Source organism: Leptidea sinapis, chromosome 11, assembly GCF_905404315.1.
Source record: "Leptidea sinapis chromosome 11, ilLepSina1.1, whole genome shotgun sequence".
Taxonomy (NCBI): Eukaryota; Metazoa; Arthropoda; class Insecta; order Lepidoptera; family Pieridae; genus Leptidea; species Leptidea sinapis.
The window spans coordinates 4,669,869-4,689,247 of record NC_066275.1 but is presented as its reverse complement, the minus strand read 5'-3'; the positions used below and the strand labels follow the sequence as shown (position 1 = coordinate 4,689,247).

Below are 19,379 nucleotides of genomic sequence, written 5' to 3'. Positions count from 1 at the left end.
CAAAAATACTAATTTCATAAATGTATAGGCACGGCAAGGTTAACAATTTTAGTTTAATAAACAGCTGTCTACACGATTCGTACGGAACTACCCCACAAATCGCACATTATTATTACAATACATTTTCTGTGCAATAAATGCTTTTTGGATGTTTACGCCATTACCCCAAATTATAAGACCGTATCTCAAGATAGTTGTAACATGAACGTGGTAAGCTGACAGTGTGGTACCTAAATATGTAATTATTCGTAGGCGCCTCAGGGTATAAACAAAATTATTTACTCTACCACAGACCTTATATTTATGTGTGATGTCCATTTAAGTCCATTGTCTAAAATAATACCTAAAAATGAAGTTTACTTTTTTCATCCATAATGACGTCATTATATTCTATTTTTAAATTATTACGTAGAGCATTTGAAAATTTCATATATTTCGATTTAGTTAGGTTTATCTTAAGATTATACATACCAAGCTATTTAATCATTTTGTCCACATTATTTATAATGTCATTGTTAAAATTCATAATATCAAAGTTTTTAATGTCAGGTTTAAAAATTATCGAAATATCGTCCGCGTAAAGATATATTTTATTATTTGTAACGTCTAAAATGTCACTGATATAGAACAAAAACAGAATAGGCCCCAGGACACTTCCTTGAGGTACACCACACTGGTTAAATGTAAGAATTTTCAGATTTCTATGTTGCTTTCTCATTTATATTATTAGTCCAAGTAATAATAACACTTTTGTTATTGTTCCTATTTTTTAAATATGATCGGAACCAATCTAACACAAGCCGCCATTTTCCATATGCCTCTATTTTTTTAAATAATAAGTCACGGGACACTCGATCAAAAGCTTTTGACATGTACATGTACATGTATTGTACTTTACAATACTGTAGAAAATTTTTTGAACAATTGAGTGTGATAAAGAATTTTATAATTTTCCAACTTGATTTACAATTATTTTTAATCTTATTAAAATAATGAATGTTGCAATTGTGTATACAATTACATACATTTTTGGAGTATTTTCAATAATCAAGCATCTGTGGAGGTAGCTCTTTTAGCATATCATGGTTACGAAGCCTCGAATCTTAGATATGGTTTATTATTGTGGGGCTTATCAACTCATTTTCAAAGAGCTTTCGTAGCACAAAAACAATGTGTTCGGGCTATATTAGGTATCCCCCCGTACGAATCTTGTAGGCCACTATTTCGTAAGATGAATATATTAACACTAATTGGCATGTATATATTGGAAGCATGTATAGAAGACAAAAAAAAGTCAAATACACTTTGTTCAATTAGGCTTCAACTAAGCGCTTTTGAATCGTGACTATAAATTATTGTTCTTCTAAATTACTGAATCTACCATTAAGTTCGAAGAAACAAGAAATACAACGGCCAATTTTTTCAATCAATAGCGTATTTTAGAATGGCTGTAATAAACAAAATAAATTAGTTTTTAAGGGTATGCATCGAATATATATGAATAAAATAATAATTAAATTAAACTAATAAAATGAACACTTAAATTATTTTTATTTAGTTATTAAAATTAATTAAATTATAATACAAAATTCTATAGTCTTAACAATGAACAGTACGCATACTGAAGCGACGCGCCGCTTGCTGTGTCGTACTGAGCGTCGCTGCACTGGGCGTCGCTGCGCTGCGCGTCAAAATATTGTTTCGGTGGCAACTCTGGTGCGACATGTTCCATACAAAATGGTTGAAATTATATTATGAGTTATTACGCTTAGTACCACCCAGTGCAGCGCTGCGCAGCGCCGCACTAATGCGTTCCGGTCCTTATGCTGTCCGACTTCAAAGCATAGACAGTTTCACCGATTTGATCAAACAGGTGCTTGGCAGCAACACTTCCTACACGCGAATATATCGTCCAGAGGACAACTTGAAAATATTTTTCCTTGGGTGATTATGCGCCGTATTTGAATATAGGATGTTACTATTGTCATGTGTCATATAAATAAACGCACTACACTTGCTAGTCGTTGTACAGTTCCATTTTGTTCCGCTCTTTGATCCATATTTCTTAAAGTAGAGGTAGCCGTTATGAAAGAGATTTTCTTTGCCATTTTCCATTATAACAACTGCAAAAATTATATAAAATGTAATGATATACTTACTTTATTATGATGACTAAGTAGTGTAAGGGATACACACGTTAGATAAGAATAAAACTAGGTCGGTCATATAGTTTGCCTAGCAGATGGATCAGTAGGGAAAAAGAAGTATATCCGACCAAATTGACGGTGGATTGACGCCATTGTAGATATTGCTGGGTGAATCTGTGAGAATCGGAGATACATACAAACGTGCCTGGTGGGTAGGATAAGAGCAGAGTTGCCTTTAAAGGTGTCAACGGTTGTTCGAGAGCCATTTAGTCATCAACCTAGAAACACCGCACATGTAAGCTCATTCCAATTTGGTGGCATATTTTAAAGAATCTTTTTTGAAAATCGCCTCAGACCCAGACGATGAGGAAGATATTTATTCGGCTTTATTTGAATAACGCAAAGTATTAGTAATATTATTGATATATATGTTTTTTTTTTGGAATATATTTATTGTTTTTCAATCGTTAAAATATTATCAAGATTTAAATTTTACTTGTTATCAGACTTCAAATACAGGGGACAGCTCATAAGTGGAGGGTACACTTTTGTACTTCATAACTCGCAGCGCCCGTTACAAAGACAAGTAGTCCGGTAGCCACGTCGTTCATCTCACCCGGATCCAAATCCCGCTTGACGTTCGGACATAGCGAGGCGGTGGATGTACATGATCTGTGACCAACTTCACGATGCTCCCCACAAATGATTGAATGATGTAAGCGCGGCATAGCGACGACGACGTACACGCGTACCGTACACCGCTCTTTAGCTTCATATGCCGACCGTACGTATATCCGTTCAGCATTAGATACGTTTTGCCTGAACTGACTTTTATTTCTTTTACTGAAATTATAAAATTGTCACGTCACAAGCGCTAATTTAAATCATTAAAGAAATGTTGGATATGTTTTATTTAAAATAAATTGACTGCTTATAACAACATACCTAACACCTCTTGATCGTACTGTATACACTAGTATATTGTAACCCCCTTATCCATAATAGTCTGCTAACTTAAAGCATTGCTAATTCTCACTCTCTCTTCTTCTATTGACCTAAGTCAGAATGAGAAAATACACTCCTAAGCGGCTGTTTAAAGTTAGCGGACCATTATGAATAAGGGGGTAAGTGTATAGTAACAACTAAACTGGCGGCAGCGACTGGACGCGTAATTATATGAGCCGGACTCAAAACAGGAGTCAATGCAGTCAATAGAAAAATGGGAAAAGCAAAAACACTTATGTTGAAGATTGTGAAGGGATTTTGTTTATCGATTACCTTTCTTAAAACACTAGAGAGCTATGTGAGGAGATCCTAATTTAAAGAGAGACCTCCAAGGGCGAAGACTTTCGAGTAACGAAGAGATGAAGGCGGTACTTGACGAGCAGTTCCAAGACAAAGACGGCGAATATTATTTCACTGGGTTTAAAACACTTTATGGAAAATGTAAGAAAAACAATGAAATGGACTACACAGAAAATTATTTGACAATTTAACAGCATTTATATTTCTGACGCCCCTTGTACCACCTGACCAACTGGTAGAAATTAATCTTAAAATCAAATATAATAGATAAATCAAAAGAGACACTACTAAAGATTGGATTTGCGAAGAATATTTTTCCTTATATTAAATTATGCTAAAAACATATTTTAATGAACCAATAAGATTTTCATTAAGATATCAAATACAAAAATACAAACATGAGTGCACTTTAATACTTATAATATGTAAAAAACAATTCATTCACTATTTTTATTGTATTTTTCAACATAGTTTTACTCATTTGAATTGAAAAAGATCCAAATATAGTGAACAATGTGACTTGTCTTGACTAACTTCTTCACACGCGATGTTTTAATAATCATGTGACATAACATTTTATGCGTTGTTTTTCTTTGCGTAAGTTAAACAGTCATCCAGCTGCTGTAAAGGCTATAAGAGCCATAAAACCAACGTCAAATATGGTACTTTATATTTAGTAAATTGTTATTTAAACAGTGCTACAAAATCATTGAAGATTCAATGAGTTTCTAAAATGAAAGTATAAAAGAAAAAAACTAAACATAAACATAATTGTACTATTCTTAAGTAACTTGCATCTTATGTAGGGTAACCTTAGAATTAAATAAAAAAATTAAAGAATACAATATCTCAAAGTAAATAAAATGATAAAACTGAAAATAAAAGAGTTAAACCCTATAGTATGTACCGTCAGAGGCTACGTGATATCTTGGCTTCCTATGCTCATGTTTTTCCACCAGCTTAAGAATGTGTCCATCATCAGAAATGATCATGTAGGAGCGACATTGAGACGTCTGGGTACAAACGTATCGCACACCACACTTCAGTATACTCTTGCGACAATACGTGTAACCTTTGTACATGAGGAACGTCTTGCCGTTTCTCACCAAGATCTTTTTCACTGAAATGTTGGATTGTCAATTAGTTAATTAGAAAGTTGGCTTTTTGCGACATTAAAAAATCTTTCATTTTATTTAGCACCTCAAAATATTAATAGATTAATATTAGGAATTAACACACTTCACACAATTAATAGCCCAAAACTAGGCATTCTATGGGTGCCAAACAACGTTATATTTAACACACAATAATATTCATTAGGACCCTGGATCCCTAGCTCAGATGTCATGATCTAATGTATATACACAAGGTGGGCCAAAAGAAATCACCCTATTGGAAGATGCTCTCATTTTTGCAAATGGCCGCCACTGTCAAATCTATTTTGAGATTTATGGACTAGACAGATGCAGAATACAAGTGAACAAGCCTTGGAGCCGTACGCTCCCCAAGAACGCGGAATAATTGTATCTATTTTTTTGCGTAACAATTCGTCTGTGGTGGTGGCGCAGCATTCGCGCGACGGAATTCGTTCCCTCGCCGACACCGACTGCGCAAACACTGCGCCGTTTGGCCACCTACCTTGAAGAGTATGGGACCACTGTTCACGCTGGAGGAGTCACCGTGTCCTTTTTTTTCGAGAACGCCGCTGGCCAATTTACAACAGTGGACGGTGTTTTTTTGCCGCAATTGGATGAATTAGGTCTGCAGGACACGTGGTTCCAACAGGACGGAGCAACGGCACACACTGCGCGAGCCACAACCGATCTGAAGGCGGCGTTCTCTGGTCACCTCATCTATCGATTTGGCGATTTGCACTGGCCCGCAAGATCTCCCGATTTAACCGTTTCAGACTATTTTTGTGGGGTTTTTTGGAGCCTGTGTTTATGTGAACAAGTCCGAGACTCTGGAAGCCTTCAAGGACAACATTAGACACGAGTGCGAGAAAATTTTCGCCCGAAGTTCACGCTGAAGTGATGAAAAATGCCATAAAACGAGCCCGTTTAGCAATCGTGACGGCGCCTATTTGGCTGATATCATCTTTTCGACTTGTCCAGTACAATTCTAAAGATTCAAATAAACATAGTCAAAAAACAAAATTGAACTTTTTCAATTAGAAAAAAAAAAGAGAGTCAAACAACATCGGATGACTTCTTTTGGCCCATCCTGTATTATCATGTCACCGTACGAAATGTCAAACGTTCAATTTTTGGTGGAAGTTTGCAACAATGATTTTAAAAGTCTCTTATTTTAAAAGTTACTTTGGAAGTGTGTCTCGCGCAAGCGCTTCAGGTAAGTAAAAAAATATATTAGAAACCTCAAAATCATTTTTGAAGACCTATCCATAGATAGACACGTATGAATTTGATGAAAAAAAAATTTGACATTCGGTTCTATGTATCCCCAAAATTTATTGTTTTTTTTTTGTGTAAAAATCTTAATGCGGTTTACAAAATACATCTACTTACAAAGTTTCAACAGTATAGTTCTTATAGTTCCCGAAAAAAGTGTCTGTGATATACGGACGGACAGAGAGATAGACGTGACGAAGGGTTCCATTTTTTGCCATTTGGATACGGAATTCCAAATTACAAATTACAATGGGGCCCCCATATTGAAGGATTGGCAAACAGACTTACGGACGTTCCCAATACACTATCTACAGATAGAGATAAGTTACTATCTTCTACTGTGAGTAATTAGCTGTCCCATTAAGCCCGATAAGCCATTCTTATCGCCTTATATTGCAATGGAAGCCCGATAAGTCATTCTTATCGCGTGAATTGCAATGCCATGCCAGCTTTACGTCTACCCATTGACAGGTAGCGTGTACGGATAAGGTGAGTTACCTTCGATAAGTTTCTTGGGACAGAAAAGTCATCGATAGTTACGTTATTTTATCTCAAGTAAGCCACAACCAGAGTTAGACTGAATATTGGGATTGGCCTTTAGTTCCGCAGCATACGTGGTTAAAAAAATTAGACAATTAACTAGCACAAGGCGCTAGTTTACTTTAGTTATTTCCATTGCATTATGTCCTATGGTATATTGCTATGGGGCAACGCTGCCGATATTAATACAATTTTGGGCTGCAGAAAAGGGCTATTGGCGCTATTTATATCCTAGGTCCTAAAGAATCATTGAGAGCAAAATTAAAAAAAAAAAAACATCTTTACTTACAATTTATTCTTGATAATGCAATGTATGTTCATAGGCACATAAGTGAATTTTCTAGAAACTGTCATAATCATAATGTTAACTTACTCTGCTAAGTCGAGTCAGTAAATCTTTTGTGGGGCGATGTATATGCTCTTACAACAAGATGCCAGAAAATATTCAAAAAGTTTAAACGTTATTTATTATCAGGAATTGTTAAAAAAAACGTTTGTGTGGTAAAGGTAACTATAACATAAATGACTTTTTTGATGATACCACAGATTGGGAATGGAGCGACCGCCCTCAGGCTATTAAATAATTAGTTTCCTTGTAAAATATTACTTTGTAAACATGTTTTTAATGAAAAAAAGCCCGCTGAGTTCGTTGCGCGCATTCTTCTCAAGTCTAAGGCATTCGTTTTGAAATGAGTGGTAGTTTTTGACTTTCAATAAGTGATTCCACATGCTATTTTCAATAATAATATTTGAATTTAAATACTAACAGACCAAAGTCACCAGTACCTTCAGCGCTCCTTTTGCTAAAGGAAGCTGGCCCTTTTACAATTGATTCAATTGCACCGAAATTGAGAACGGCTGGTTCAGAAAGTGTCAACAGTTCTGAGCACACAGACTTGCAGCAGTCTTAGAACAATAATCGAAACAACCCTACAACTAGGTGGAGTGGGAGACTGTTAACATTCAACAACAACCAAACACAGTTCCTAAGTTTATAGTTCCATGTATGGTGCTTGTTGTAGTGACTACTTATAGGACAGGCCACATTCGATGAGGTGAGCGATTCGTCCAAAGAAATGTATCAATAATACATTTTCCGATGATACAGCAGCTAAATGTAATTTACGAGTAATAGGCTCTAGCTTGTATACTTCATTCTCTTCTGAAGAAGTCGAAGTGGACTCGTCGCTATACCAGCTGGTACTTATTCCTCGCCACGGCTGAAGGGAACTGCGGCGCTTCTAAAATATTTTGATTTTTGCTCTAGTAAATTGCCAGTAAGTTTTTTCGGATGATGCCCATAGCCACCATGATGTCTTAAATACGTACTTAGATGATAAGAATAATATAATAATATGTAAGATGACAAGAAAAAAAAAAATAACAGACAACGTTGATTTTATGAAAAACTGAGAGAAAATTTACTTAAGTGTTCGTGTTTTCTATTTTTTATTTTAACTATTGAAGTCAAAAATTATATATCAAAAAATTTGCCCCCAAAATCGAGATATAAAGAGAAAAACTAAACAACATTTTTTGAAGGTAGGACCTCAAGTATCGTGGTCATCTAGATATTAGAAAATTATATTGCGAACGAAAGAATCTATTTCGTAAATAAGATTCTAATGTATATCCGTAAGTGTAAGCTAACTTTGTGAGAACAAAAGAATTAATTTAAAAAAGGAAATTTCAACAAGATTTATTTACAAAGTAACATATAGATTGCACAGCATAAAGAACGCCAATTAGATCAGTCGAATACAGAAATTGTCATACAATTAATTATCAGTCTTAAAGTACAGTCTACGCTATCCTAAAAAAAATGCCACTAGGACTTTTATGGTATACAGGAGCTTTGTGTTTGTGATTCTCCACAAGTTTGACAATGGTGCCGTGCTTCGCCAGGATGAAATATGACCGACAGTTATTACTCCTCGTGCACACATAGCGGGTGCCACATTTTAGCCTCATCCGCGCACGGAATGTATACCCATTTAGCATCAAGTACGTCTTACCGTTGCCAAGCACGATATTAGTCACTGAAATATAAAGCGCATTAAAAAAATTGATAATATATTAAAAATGTAAGACGACACGTTCGACGATACTTAAGATTTTTGCTAGTCTTGCATCAGGCAAATGCCTCAAAATAATCGATCTTTCTCTCTCATATTTCAGAAAACTGTATGAAAACATCATTAAATTGGAGCCAATGCTTTAACAGACCAATGTCTGTGTAACCCAGCCTCTACACTGCTCGAGAAGCTAACTGAAGCTGAAAAGAGTGAAGAGTGTTGATCCTGTCTCCTCAGGCGACTTAACAAAGTTGTCAGAGGTAATTAGAAGTCACCGGAGCAGTTTAAAGGCCGAGTAAGAAGAGATATAGCCAATGTGTATTTTAAAATATATCATTTTATGATACAGTTCAATGTATGAGCGGATAAACTTAGGGGTTTTTTGGGCGTGTTTCTCAGTGAACTTTAGTGTACCATTGTCATTTATCATGATGTACGACAACCTGCAAGTAGACGGTAAGAGGAAGTATTATCAGAACTTTTTTAAACATTAGCACAAGTCTAGCTCTTACAAAAACATCAATAAAGTGGAACAGAGAGGATATGACGATGATGATATTGATCTTAATTGAAAATTCTTTCATCTACAATTAAAAACTACGGATGAAAGAGTCGAGAATGTTTGAATAGAAAAAAATTGCCACTAATGTTCCTACTTAATGTACAAATATATTGCGTTCCTATTTTGAGCGACTTACTCGGCCACAAGTATTATCGTTCGCCATGACAAACTTCTTTCCATTTGTCAGCTCGATCGGTTAAACTGAAAGCGATGAGTTTATTAAAAATTGATTAAAATGAACAGAAATTAGAAATATGGATAAGAAAAAAAAACGCATAAAAAATTGTTCTTTAATAAAAATGTAAACTTACCGTGTGTATATTAAATACTTTTTAAAAAACAACAGATTTACACATTGCACTTATTTTACCTGGTAAATAAATGTTTTTTGTAATTTTTGTTTCTTTTCCCGTCTATACGTATGTGCACTTAGGAGGTTGTGGTTTATTTCATTGATATCTGTTTACAAAAACATGAAATACAAAGGCAAAGTCGCTAATTATAACCAAGTACATAAATATCTGTTACTAACCGAAATACAAAACGAGTCGAGAAATCGTTCACAGAAGATTGACATACCTACCTACTTTTAAGAAGGCTTTAAGAAAATGTTTTAATTTTTAAAATCCGTAAACAAAATTGATCTGTGACCTCCCTTTGCGTGCGGCTCGAGAAGTTCGATTTTACCATCCTATTCTTTTTTAAATTGTCAGTTAAGAAATGACCAGTACGTCTCTTATAGGCTGCAAGTCCTAAGTCATATTTTAAAATACGCGACATAGTTCTGGGTGCTATCTTCATCTCCCGCTATAAAATCTTCTGCTTTCGGATTGGATTCCTTCGACAAACATTGCTTGGACGGCCAGATCTTTTTCAGTCACAGACAAAGGAGGTCTTATTGTACCTATAAATAGCCCGGTACACAAACATTTTACCAACTAATACCAAGCGTATGGAGAGTTTAGAAACTTTCATTTGGCTCCATACCTACTTTGTGTAATGCAATCACAGCGATTCGGTTCTCTTAATCACCGCACTCCATTTTAATATCGCAAAATATTGTACAATGTAATGAGAAAACTCAATGAACAATCATATAAAAATGAGAGATTCCAAATTCAAATGTAATATTTTATTTATTTTCAATTGTAAGAGTATTTATGGCCAGACAAAGTATATATAGCACGAAACGAACCATCTTTTGCGCTCACACCTAACTGGAGCGAGATACGTTTACATTTTATGCGACACTGTATAAAGGGTAGCCAACGTCTAGTCAAGTAACAAACCAGCTGAAATTTTGATAGAGTGGGTTTTCTATTGCTGCTATACCAACACATGTATTTCTTTTTTTTAAATGATGAAGTTAAATTCAAGAATGGTAACCATGTTAATTAAATTCAGTCTTCCATTCTGGTATTGAGTATGCTGGGACCTAGTGAGCGAGGTAAACTCACACTTGACTACTTACTCAATAAATAGCAGCGAACCCTCGACGCATAGTAAACAGGCAAGCTCAAATGGTGTTCAACGATGAGATAAGATGGGTAAGTTCAAATCTTCAAGATTCGTCGCCCCTTACTGGCCTTTGAAGTCAATCTTACAGCAGTAAAAAAACGAGACCAGGTTGGATTATAAGTCATCGGGTCATGGTTATGCTTCAATATCTTATACTGTATTTTTCTGCCATTCATAATTATAAACGAAGAGCAGGTCTTTTCACAGCAACACCACCTTATATACTCTTTGTCCAAAGCTTGCTCCAAGTACACAAACTTATTATGTATTAAAACCTTTTCACCCTTCGGGGTTATCACTATGGCGCCAGCAACTTTCAGTATCGGTCGATCTAGAAATACTGCCTATATATAGAAATACTGTATAGAGTCGATACTCATCATATCGACACTCCTCAGCCGTGCAGGAATATCCAAGCATTATATTGTTTCGATGAAGGGCACCGTAGCTAGTGACATTACTGGCCAAGTGAAACTTGACATTTGCGCTAGCGCTGAGAATTTTGGGTTCAATCAAGAGTCCTAATTCCGGTACCATATTGTAATGGGCAGTCTGTATCACTAACCACCAGGTATCGCTGGCAATTCCGTTTGTAGCTGGCTGATACACGCCACGTTTATTAACTGCACCTTAATATGATACATTGGTTAGTAGTAACTGGACAGTGTGGTCATCGAACCAGCAATTACCAATGCATTATCTAACATAATAGTGTCAAGAGCACAGTGTTGCTTGCTACGTCTGACACCAAACAACAGTTCCGTTGGAGCAGGGCAAAGTTTTGAGTAACTGTCTAATAATCTAATAATTGGGACCTCCTTCAAATACTCTTAGGAAAGGCAGACATGGCTCGTTACGTGGTCGAGGTCAACCTCGTCATCTTCGTTACTAACGACGGAGCTCTTTTTAATGAAAATACGCCCTACCCATAACAATGCAGTGCCGCTCAACATTCTTGAAAAACCCAAAAATTGTGAGCGGCACTACAATTGCGTCGGCACATTGAGACATAAGATGTTAAGTCTCATTTGCCCAGTAATATAACTAGCTACGACGCTTTTCAGACCAAAACACAGTAATGTTTAAACATTACTGGTTCACGGCAGAAATAGGCGCCGTTGTGGTACCCACATTCTAGGCGGCTTCCTATGCAAAGGAGCCTCCCACAAGGAGCCTTAACATAAAGACTATATAAAATAAACCAGTAACATGACCATATAAACTTATACAAACGTGTAACATTGACAATAGTAAAATAATATACAAGTAACCTCGCAATGTTAATTTATTTTGTTTTTTATTCTCACTGTACTCTGGATAAACAACTATATTCATACGTGTATAGGCTATAAAATGTATTTTGTGTCATTTTAAGGGTTCCTAAAAAGTGTTTGGTTTCGCATTCAGTTTAATCCAATGTACTCCTAAATTTAACCAAAACAAACTTTAGTTAACGTATAAATTGAATATATTTATAATCATTTTGGAGTATTTAACATAAACAAAATAATGAAATTATTCAATTATCTTAACGAAAATTAACAGTAAGAGAATGAATTAAACCTAAGATTCGGAATATAATTCGAATATTAGTAAAAATAGCGCTAAAGTAAAGTAGAGCTCTACAAAGCGCAGGTCCGGCCACCCCAGTATCAGCTCGATCCATTTGACCGCGTGCAACGCAGAGCAGCTCGAATTGTCGGGGACCCAGTGCTCTGTGAACGGCTGGATCATTTGGCGTTGCGTAGAGACGTCGCTTCATTGTGGGAGTGTTCCGAAGAGCTGTTCAACCTGATTCCTGCCACCGAATTCCACCTTCGCACGACACGCCACAAGTTAGGATATCATCCCCACCATCTGGATGTGTGGCGGTCCTCCACAGTGCGTTTTTCAAGAAGCATTCAAATTCAAATATCTTTCTTCCATGTACTTGAAAGCTGAGGAATGAGCTTCCTTGTGCGGTGTATCCGCCACGCTTGTCGTTAGCTCATAATTTGTTTGAATATTACACCATGAGCTAACAAACATATTGACAAATAAAAATTAGTGACGCACTGTGGGGTTGTCAGGTCATCTATTCGATAGTATATTGTGGGTGAGTTGTCTCGACCTCTTGCTAATTAATACTCATCCAAAATTACAATTTAATTTATTCAGTACTTTATGCGTATTGTCCGGATATACAGACAGACAAATGGACAAACAGATTTGGAACTTTCTTGTTACTATGTAAAGATTTTATTATATGTATTTATATTAAAAACTGTACATTGAAAGGGGGAAAGGGAATAATTTTAAAGGAATTCAAAGAAGCAATTGATAAGGAAGGTCAGGTACCAATTTGAATCGATGAATATATTAGCAAGCGAACTAAATGAGTAAAATAAACAAAATGGGATTTGTCAGCAAGATATTATTTGGAAACGAGTTGTCTCTGTCAACCCCTATGATTGTATCAAGTACTTATAACCTATACTTTTGAAATTAAGAAGGCATATTTTTATCACAACTGCATATATTTGCCGTTACTGAACCTAAACTTTTTTGGGAATAATATATCACTGTGATATCATTCAATTGTGTTTGTTAGTAGCTTCTCAATCGGACCGGCTCTGCTGGCGAGACCTCTTAGTTCTATTGCGTCCTCTGGCAGGTATAATCAATCTCATCGGTATAGAGGATAGACTTGTAGCTCTTACATATCCACTTTGAGTCAACGTAAATTTGAGAGGCTCGTGAGGATGTACATCCTTCGCAAACAACAGTATATTATCCCAAGTGAGATGAAGATATGCCTTGCATCCTTTACTGAGCAATGAACACGCATAGCGAGATCCGCCGCCTCGTATATTCCCATTTCGCGAGTAAGTATAGCCTTTGTACATGAGTAATTTCTTCCCTGACACGAGAGTTATGAAGTGAGCTGAAATAGAGAGATACAGAATTATTATATATATACGATAGATAAACTTGCAAAAAACAATAGCGATTTCAAAGCAGCATTAGGTGGACGAGGTTTTGGTAGAAAAGGATGGAAGAATTGGTCAAGAAGAAACGCTGAATATGAAAATATTTTTTTTTTACCTTTATTTACGTTAAGCTTCCATAAGAATTACAAGTCAAAGAAGGTATTATTTTTCACAATAAACCTAGGTCGTATATGATTATGCTCCGTATTCGCCTTGATAAAAATGTTATCTTTAGACACATGAATAAATGCTTTGCATTTCATTGAAAATAGCTTCGAGCATGCAAAGCGAGTACCGCCCTTTCCAATCAATCCATTTTTACTGTACTTGTAACCATTGTACAGAAGAATAATTGAGCCATTTGATTTCTTCACGAATCGTCCTACAAATAAGATAGATTATTAAGGTGTCTTCTGTAGGTTTATTATATTTTATTACAAAAATTACCATTCCTAGCAATATGATGTGCCCCTATATAGGGGCCACTATATCTAATAGTCTTCAACGAGCAATTCTACTTATGTATAGAGTAAACATATACATGTTGCGAATCTCGGAATCGGCTATAACGATTTCGATGACATAATGTACACGGGGGTTGTTTGGGAATCTCAGAAAGATCGGAACACCGATCTGATAGTGTCTTATGTAAGAAAGCGTGTTCATAGTTCTCTCAAGGAATAGATCTCTCTCCACGAGATGTTTTGTTACTTATAGTTTAACTGAAAACATTTTAACTATGAAAAACAGCTGGCACATATTAAGATACTCATGTTTATTCTAAAAAATTAAGAGTACAGATAAAATGTTTACAATAACAGTTTTCTAAAATATAAATATTTTTAATTACTAATCAAAGCCCAATTGCATCACTAATGTCTTTACTGAAAGCTACCCAAATATAAAATATACAACATTTATAAATACCTAGGTAACACTGAAAAAGTTTAGAAAATGAGAAACGGCTTAATGTAGAAAGTTGCCAATACTTTTATTTGTTTTCGAAGTAATCTCCGTTCCTCTCTACACATCGTCGCATACAATGGAACCACTGAGAAAAGCAGTGGGCCTATTCTTCGTTAGGGGTCTCCTCTATGGCATTTTCGTACGCTTTTACCGCATCTTCAGGGCTCGTAAAGCGAATACCTCGAATTTTATCTTTAGTTCTTGGGAATAAATAAAAGTCGCAGGGTGCCACGTCAGGGCTGTTGGCGGATGACTCATTATCTCGAGATAATGCAATAAAATAAATAACGGCAATAAAAAAATTAACCCATAAATTGTGCCTGTAAGGAAACAGATATTTTTAAAATTAATGTAACAAACAAATAAAATAAACAAAACACGTTCTTTAATAATTTATAGACTATAAATTTAAAACATTTTATATTACAACAATAACCAATGTACATCGAAGTGAAACTAAACTTATCATTAGCAATAAATAATGGCGCAAGCTTAGTATGTTTCAGAATTCAAAATAAACATCATTTTTAACAATAAAATTAGGCGGATCGTGATTATGTTCGGTGAAAGTTTTGAGAAAAATATTATCTTTGGAGACGTGAATGTACGCTTTGCATTTCTTCGACAGTAACTTTGAGCACGCAAATCGGATACCACCTTGCCTAATAAATCCATTTTTGCTAAAAGTATAACCTTTGTATAGAAGGATATTCGAGCCTTTAAGATTCCTCACAAAGGTCCCTGTAAATTTAAAGCAGTTAACATTTTCTGTAAACACTTACTTCAGAGATTAAATGGTAATTCTTAATACAATTTACAAAATGAACTAAAAACGCCGTTAGATTACGTTACAATAGAGAGTAAGGTGTTTACTTTACACCACTCTTGTAACTAATAACGTTATTGAAAATTACATTACAGTATTATAAATTACAATTATATTTATTAAGGTTCAATTAAATAATATCAAAATACTTTATTTATTCGTCTTTTTTAATCGTTTCAATAACAACATTTTGAAATAAATACCTGAAAAAATAATAATAACTACAATAATTTGAATAACAGTTACAGTTAATTAACATTTATTTCGAGCTGCCGCAGACTCCATCGGTTGAGCATGGTCCGAGTTTATGATAGCTTTAGTTTTCACAAACTAGATGGTGATAGTAGGACATTGTAACTCGCTTTCTCCTATTAGCGCTCGTTTCATGTAAGGAATTTGTATTGTATCTCAGCGGATACTCCATAGGGAGTGCCGCTTGCGCCTCTCTCTCCCCAAGAGAAGGTCGCTTTCGATGAAGGCTAGAGGGCACTTGCCCAAGGCCAACCTCAGGTGGAGTTTAGTGGGTTTTACGTGACTCCTACATAACGAACGCAGACTTAGGCTGCGTTGGTATGCATGAGCATTCACCACCTCCCTCCCGTTGTTATCCCGGAGGGTAGCCCTTTCCCTTGTCTGGGCGCAACAAAAAAAAACCAAAAAAAAAGAAATCTAGAACAGTGTTGTGAAGTGCTTACTTGTGTTGTGAGTGTAGATTGGTCGTTCGAGCCGGGCCCGGATTAACTGTAAATACTCTATAGTTATAAAGTAAAATGCAAAAGACTAACTAATCTACTAGTGTTTTGAACTTAGGTAAAAATTCAGTGTTAACAACTTAGAAGAATTAGTGTTAAAATGACTCAAAAAATTTGCTAGTGTTTGGACTTAAAAAAAATGTGAAGTTCACTTATGAAAAAAAACTTACAAATTTTACATACAAAAGTACTTTGAATTTTTTTTTGAATTTCGAACTTCATAATGTCAGACTCAGAAGAATACTGCTTTTTTGCATTACTCAAGGAGCTTCATGAGTCTATCGCTACACTGCACACTACTTTTAAAGTAACGACACAATCGCGACACTCACAAAGTTATTCGAAAACGAGAAAAGATTCACTCGAAGATTATTTTACGCAAGTTCGAAAGGAGCAAAGAAATGCTTTATTACAGATTTGTCGAAAGAGGAAAGATTATGTTAATATTCAAAGTCAAAGTCAAAAAAATCTTTATTTAAACTTTATAAAACTTTATAAGTTATTTAGTGCAAGTCAGGATGAAGTACAAAAGTTACAATAGCATTCAAATGAGTATCACAATATTATTCATTAACAAAATTTAGAACATTAATTCCAACTATCTTTATCATTCAAATAATCTTTCACGCTATAATAGGTCTTAGATGTTAATTTATTTTTTACGATACATTTAAATTTTTTAATAGGTAACATTTTAATTTCATTTGGGAGTTTATTATAAAATACAACACAATCCACTTTAAAAGATTTAGCAATTTTACGGAGCCTAGTAGATGGAATTGCGAGTTTATGTTTGTTTCAAGTATTGACACTGTGTACATCACTATTCTTTTTAAATTGGCTAATATTTTTATAGGCGTATAGGAGGTTCTCGTATATGTACTGGCAGTGTACTGTCATAATATTTATTTCCCTAAACTTTTCTCTCAATGAATCCCTTGAACGGATTTTATAGACAGCTCGAATTGCTCTTTTCTGCAGCACAAATATGTTTTCAATATCTGCCGCCCTACCCCAAAATATAATTCCGTAAGACATGACACTATGAAAGTAGCTGAAATATACAAGTCTAGCCGTTTCAACATCTGTCAGCTGCCTAATTTTTTTTATCGCAAATACTGCCGAGCTAAGTCAATTACATAAGTTTTTTATGTGAGCACCCCATTGTAGCTTAAAGTCTAATGTAATGCCTAGGAATGTTGTCGTTTCTATTACATCAAGTTTTTCACTATTAATTTTTATAGGTGTTGGTTGGTGCCTTATATTTATAAGTGTAAACCTTACACATTTTGTTTTCCTTTCATTTAAAAGTAAGTTATTAACATTAAACCAATTTACTACTTCAGCAATGTCGTCGTCAACCTGACAGAAAGTTTTTTGCTGGCGTTTTATTTTAAATAACAAAGATGTATCGTCAGCAAACAGTATAATATCATGTTTATTTTGAATAAGGTATGGTAAATCATTGACGTAAACCAGGAACAAAAAAGGACCCAAGATTGAGCCCTGCGGTACACCCATCGATATGATAGAGCCAGTTGATCTTTTTCCATTAACGTCTACTCTTTGAATCTTATCCTACACAACTATGATTTTATTAAATCTAGTGAAACATCCCTAACACCAAAGTGGTGAAATTTTTGAAGTAAGGTTTCATGATCAACGCAGTTGAATGCCTTGGATAAATCACAAAACACTCCTAACGCATCACATGAATCCTCCCAAGCATCCAAAATATTTCTTATTAACTCGATACTAGCATCTGTGGTTGAAAGACCTTGAGTGAAACCATATTGTTTATTATGCATGAGGTTATTTTTGTAAAAATGGTTAATTAATTGCGTTAACATAATTTTTTCGAAAATCTTGCTAAAGGTTGGTAGTACTGATATGGGTCTAAAATTGGTGGGGTCAGCTTTATCTCCCGACTTAGATAGAGGAGTGATCTTGCTCTGTTTCATTTGGTTTGGAAATATACCGCAATCTACACACTCATTGAAAATAAAAGCTAAGTCTTTGGCTACAATTTCTATTACAGATTTCACTACGTTAACAGAGATTCCCCAGAGATCTTTAGCTTTCTTAACGCTAATTAGTCTAAACGTTTTAATAATCTCTATGCGATCAACATGCTTAAATTTAAAGTGTGTATTACATAAAGATACGTTTTTCTGTAGCAGTTTCATTGCAGATATAGGTGAGGAATTTAGTTTTTTTGTCGTAGAGACCGGTATATCAGTAAAAAACTTTTCAAATGTATCTGCAATTTCAGAATCTGTTTTTATGTTTCTGTTACCAATCTTTAATTTGAATTCATTATTTCTCTTATTAGTTTTACCGATCTCCTCATTTATAATTTTCCAAGTTGTTTTTATTTTGTCATTGCTATTTTTAATCTTTAAACTTATGTTGTGAGACTTAGCTAATTTACAATCGTTCTTGAATTCTTTAGAATATAACCTTACATAATTTTTAAATTTTGCACTTGTATTAAATCGCCTCTCTTCATATAAGTTATACAATGTTTGTTTACGTTTGTGTAAATCGACGGAAGCCCAGTCATTAAAAGATAAAGTATTTTTTGGAATAAATGATTTTGAAATGAAAATAGAGTTAAACAGTTTAGTAAATGATTCAAAACATATGTTGTACATTGCATTGGCATCTAAGTTAAGTTGAGGTAGGAATAGAGAATTGGAACTGAGGCAATTTTTCAATTGATTTAAACGATAATTTGTTACAGGAGTACATTTAACTTGTTTTTTCAGAATAGATCTGATGTCTTTAATTTTTATTAGTTGACCAAAATGGTCTGAGTCTAATTTACTAATAATACATTTGTTTATTGGAAATATGTCAGTGAATATATTGTCAATACACGTGGCGCTAGTCGCAGATATTCTAGTAGGCTCCGCAAACAAATGAGAGAGATTAAATGATTTGAACAGATTCAGCAATCGCACACTTAAGCAGCAGTTATTTATAATATTAACATTAAAGTCGCCACATACAACTAATTTCTTTTTCGATTGATAGTTTCGATAACACATCTTCCATAGTTTTTTCAAATATTTCAAAATTTGCCAGCGGCGGTCTATATACACATACAATTTTTTTTTATCTCTATTGCAGATATTTCCACTACACGCTCAACAGATAATGCTTCGATATCTTCGATATCTTTACGATTATTATTAAAGAAATATACGATGAAATAGAAGATTGCTATTTCTAATTTAAAACGACACTAAAAGAAAAATAAATACATTAGATAAACATGAAAAACCAAGTATTCACAATTGCTCTGAAAA

General features: G+C 34.8%; 1 protein-coding gene and 1 long non-coding RNA gene across 2 annotated transcripts in view; both read right to left on the bottom strand.

The window, feature by feature from the left end:
* The window catches only part of LOC126966760 (uncharacterized), a 211,286-nt gene that overhangs the window by 80,362 nt on the left and 111,545 nt on the right, over nt 1-19,379 (bottom strand). The gene's annotated exons all lie outside the window — the stretch shown is intronic.
* LOC126966787 (uncharacterized) lies at nt 13,053-13,903 on the bottom strand. The gene is made up of 2 exons (XR_007729808.1): nt 13,640-13,903; nt 13,053-13,478 (listed from the first exon to the last, which is right to left on the bottom strand). It is a non-coding gene; the product is annotated as an uncharacterized LOC126966787 (long non-coding RNA).